General features: G+C 37.2%; 1 pseudogene; it reads right to left on the reverse strand.

The window, feature by feature from the left end:
* Window positions 1–2,191: 2,191 nt before the first annotated feature.
* LOC148917727 (uncharacterized) lies at window positions 2,192–4,337 on the reverse strand (annotated as a pseudogene).
* Window positions 4,338–5,356: the final 1,019 nt, after the last annotated feature.

Here is a 5,356-nt window from a genome sequence, read left to right on the forward strand (position 1 = left end):
ATTAAAATAAACCTAAACATTGTTAAAATAAATTACATCACTTATTATTCTGTAATTGCTTGTTAATGAATTCTGCCCATTCCAGCCTGACTTCGTCTTTATGTTCTTGTACATATTGAACTGGTTCCTTTTTCTTGTCAAACTGCAAAATAAACGACAAAGACCGACGTGTTATAAAGATAAAAACGACGATTTTTAATGAAAAAGTCGTGATAGTAAAATAAAGAAATCTTAAATTTTGCCTTTTACCTTCTTCTCAAATGCTAGGCCTAGATCATGAATTATATCTCTCATGAAACGCATCATGTAATAGCCACACTGTACATTTGTTGGTTGTCGAGGAGTGCCATGTAGATTTTTCCATATGGCTGATGTACGTGATGATTGTTTGCCTACGTGACAGTTATACATTTTGATTAAACTGTTTCCAAAAAAACAAAAAGTGTTAATTACAAAACTAAAAATCTAAATAAAAAAACATTAACCATCGTGGTAAATAAGTGAAGACGACGGATTTTTTAAAAAAGTGACTTAGTATTTTATTTCAAACGGCGGTAAATAAAAACCATCGTTGTGTAGCATTCTAACGTTGGTAACAACGAAAAACGTCCTATAACCAAAAGTTGTTTGTAAATGAAAGTTGAATAGAAAAAATTAAAACATCCTTAAATGAAAAACACAAATGATGTGGTATTTCAATTAAGATGACGGTTTACAGAAAATATTGACGTAGTAAATGATTCAAACGTCAATAAGAAATTACCGTCGTTGTGTTTTCATTATAACATCGGTATTATAAAAAACCGTCGTATAATTCCAATGCACAAATGAAAAAAACTTAGATTGGAATAAATCAACTTACATATTCACTATATTTCCCATGTCCTCATCAATAGAGCAGTTTGGCAATGAATCCATGTAATAGAGAATCTCCTTAGCTGGTCTCACAATTACCAACACTCAATGACCCCTACACATAATGATCCATATAGGTAGATAGTACAAAGAAAAATATTACAAGGAAAATAGGTTAAATAGTAAAGGGACTAACCCTGGATTATAAGGCACCAAGAAAAATTGATCCCCATCTGCGTTTTTTAGGCGGTTCGATAGATATTTTGATCGGTAAGATAAAGTACCAGATTGAGAGCTGACTTGTCCAGGGTCGATGAGGCCAACAAGGTTTACCATATTTGCCATTTTTAAATAGTCAAATAGGTACCTAAATATATGAAATTCAATTAAATGAGATTTTAATTTAAAAGGATGGAAATGTATTAAAAAAAAAAAGGATTTCTAGAATTACCTCACATATACTGCAATCACTGTGGATCCAATCTCAACCATGGAAGCAGACTGTAAAATATCTTCACACAAGAGGAAGGTATCATGGTCAGTGCCAAACACTTCCTCTGGAAAGTGAACTCTAATGGTCTCGTTAGCAGGTTTCAACTTGGTCTCGACAAATTGGCATAGGACTAACAAAGGAGGTGGCATGTCTAGAGTTGAGAGATCTTGTTACAAGAAAAAATAAAAAAATAAAAGTTAGTTTGTACATTAAGTAAAATAAATGACTCTAACTAAACCAACCAAACCGACTTGATATATAACATTAACGATGGTTTCTAGAACATACTGACGGAGTAAAGGTTATAGACGACGGTAAAGACATAATCGTTGTTGTGTAAATGTTCTAAGGTCGCTACACAATAGAGAGGTCGTCTAATGAAATAGATGACGATTTATAAAAGAAAAACCTACGTATTAAAATACTTAGACGATGGTTAAAAGCAACGTTTATTTAAAATTTAAAAATCAGAAAAAATCAAATGTCATAGATTTTACCATTTCATCTTGCCATTTTTCAGCAGCATCAGCATCAGCATCATTCGTGGGATTTTCTTCCTCCAAAACAAGGGCTCTCACATTAGAGTAGTTTGCTTTGTCAGACATTGGAATTTTTGGGCTTTGCTCCTGAAGCAGTAAAGGAATTGGAGTAATTGGAGTTTTATCGAGCAAGTTGGGATCAAAGTTGGGAATTAGTTAACTGAATTGTTTCAACAAAATTTCCCTCTCTGCTTTAACTCGCCTCCAAAACAGTTTCCTTTGCCCTAGCCTCTATCCTTTTGGTTTCTTCTCTCACTGCCTCCATAATACTTTCCTTCAATTTGTTATCAAATTTTACTCTCTGCTATCTAGGAAAATTGAAGAATTGAGTTGGGGAAACCCCAACTCCAACACCTCTAACTCTCCCACCATGCTCAGGGGTTCCCAAAGCCAAGGTCAAAATATCGTTGCTCCCAGAGACAGTCAGAGTGCCCTCGGAGACTTGTTTTTGTTTGTGCCTAATAAATCACAGTCATGAACTGATTGAAGGACTTCCCAAATGTCGATTTGACTACCCCAACTCCCAAACCGCCATGCTACACGATCCCAAATGTCGATTTGACTACCCACTTGCCCCGGTCAGGCTCCACCGCGCAGGTCTTGTCAGCCTCGAATGTCCCTCCAGGACTCCTATAAATACTAAGCTCAGGACTACATTCAAAGGGTTCAAACACCAAACCAAAAGCCTCCCACGGAGCAAATTATATTTTCCTGTAATGCACTTTCAATACCTTTATTTGTTTTCTTTGGAGTAGTGGTAGATTGTAAGGAAAATACATTCATCAATATATCATACGACCCTTGATTTTCAAAGCGCCGGAGCACCATCTCTGTTAGCGCCTCACTCACCCCATATATCATACGACCGTCGCTCTCGATCAACGCCGGAGCACCGCCTAAAACTTGGCACCAACACTACCACTAAACGGCCTTGTAGCTCGGGCCGTGAACCTAACGGCCGAGATCACCTCTCGCCACGATCGTTGATTAGGAGTCGAACGCAAAACAGGCGCAACATTTAGACCATCTTCTACCCGAACCTCATCATCATCTCGATGCACGGTAGATCGTGCTGGCACGCCGCACACAACCGCACCTCGTCCAAAAGAAGGACGTCATGTGTTGACGAACATCCCCTCACCCGGAGCACCGGTCGTGAGATTCGCGACAGACAAACACTTTTTTTAAATCATCCTAAAAGAGAGAGAGAGAGAGAATGTTAGTGAGTGAACAGATAGTAAAACAGATAAAATAAACAACTAAATAAAAAATATTAACCGACGTGGTAAATTAGTGAAGACGACAGTTTATTTAAAAAACGGGTGCAATAATTAATTTAACATGTCGATAATAAAACTACCTCGTTGTGTATGCATTCTAATGTCGGTGCATGAAAAAACCGTCGTATATTTGACATCCAGAGAAAAAAAAAACTTAACCAAAATATTCATGGATTTCTAGAAGTAGTGTACAAACCAATTGCAGAGAAATAGAGAGAGAGAGAGAGAGAGAGAGAGAGAGAGAGAGAGAGAGAGAGAGAGAGAGAGAGAGAGAGAGAGAGAGAGACAGAGACAGAGAGAGAGACAGAGACAGAGAGAGTGTGTGCGTGCATGTGAATATGAAGAAAGTTTAAAACTTTAATTTAAAACGTCTAACATAGAAATATAAACCATCGTGGTAATTCAATACAGATGTCGGGTTCAGAAAAATACCGACGTCATATAGTTTTGTAAACAACAATAAACACAAACCATCGTGGTATTTCATGTCTAACGACGGTTACTAAAACAAATGATGTCTAAATGAATATGAAGAAAGTTCATAACTTTAATTTAAAATGTTAACTCAGAAATATAAACCATCGTGGTAATTCAATACAAATGTCGGTTTCAAAAAAATTCTGACGTTATATCATTTTTAAATAGCGGTAAATAATTACCGTCATGGTGTTCCTTGTCTAACGACGGTTACTAAAAGGAACGACGTCTAAATGAAAAATTAAACCTCTATTTTACAAGTTTAGAACAGAGTCAGTGAGACTTACGATTAATTTTGCCTTCTCTGCAACCTTTGGATCAGGGATGTTTCCTTGTTTATCTTCTCTTGCCTTCTTCCATAGTAGAGAATGATCGATTTCTTCACCGGGCATGGTTTCATCCAATTGGTCCTCCAAACCAACATACGTTTTTCAAGACAACCTATGGTTGTACTCACATTTTTCCCTTCTCTGTGACTGCTTAGAATGCATAGCATAACCTTGAAGCTACAAAGGCATCCCATTGCGATTTCTCTATGAAGTTATAAAGCTAAGGGGGTTCTTTTAACTTTTCCTTCTCATTTGCGAATGGAAGGATAAACTGCCTAGTTAAGGTAGACTTGAAATCCTTCCATTTTTTGGCGGTAGACGACACCACCAACTTCTTGCCCCCTTCCCCAACAACATAAGCCATTTGAACAGCTTCCAAAATCTGCTCCTTCAAATCCTTGGGCAATTGAGTCCATTTTTTGTCCACAAGAGGGACTCTGGTGCGTGCCAAAACACCAATGTAACTCTACATCTCAATAACAGCCTTGCCATGTGGTCTGCCACTTTTATTGTACTTAACCACAAGCTTAATCTTCTAGATTTTCCTCTTCACAACACGGCTCATTGTGTTGATACCGCGAGTTGATTTTGTCTTCTCATCAAATGTTGCAGAGCTTGGGTCTTTCTCGGAGGTTGACGTATATCTAATCTTCTTTGTGGGATTGTTTTGAACAGATTTGGCTTCACTCATTTGTGCCTTTCAAATTGCAAGGTCCTTGCTGTGACCTTTTGATACTTGAGCCTCCTTACTTTGAGATTTCGAAACAATTTTTGGAGCGAAATAAAAATTACAAGCAAAACAACGACGGTTAAGTAAAAAGAATAACATAATATCAAAGTTCAGACGTCAGGAAACAAAGAAAACTGTCGTGATAATCTATAGAAACGTGGATGTGCAAACGCGTCGTGGTAAGAGAATTAAAACGATGCAAATTAGATAAAACCGTCGTCTTATTATGAGTTGATACATTAAAAACCGCTCAGATTTCTCTCTCCCACGTTCGTTTCAAATAAGACGACAGTTTTATCTTTAAAACGCTCATATTTGTTTTCACACCAAGTTGGTTATTAAGAACAGCCGTGCTATTGAAGCAGCACGAATTTAATTACCGTCGTGGTGTGTGAATAAAAACGTCAAATACAAGACAAAACCGTCGTCCTCACACAACCTGAGAGTGGGACTAGTGATTTTTGTTCAAACCAATGAAAGATTTCGTCCTTTTCAAACCTGAGTCTTGTTTCAAACCTCAATGGGACTCATTCTTAAAAAAAAAACTTCAAATGATATTGAAAAAAGAAAAAAATAGTGAGAAAATACCTTTGGCTTGCAAAGAAAGTTTTCTTCGGAAGTAAACTTTGGAGTTTTGGAGACGAAGACGAGGA

The sequence above is a fragment of the Prunus mume genome, linkage group LG4 (genome assembly GCF_029339155.1).
Source record: "Prunus mume cultivar Tortuosa linkage group LG4, ASM2933915v1, whole genome shotgun sequence".
Classification (NCBI taxonomy): domain Eukaryota; kingdom Viridiplantae; phylum Streptophyta; class Magnoliopsida; order Rosales; family Rosaceae; genus Prunus; species Prunus mume.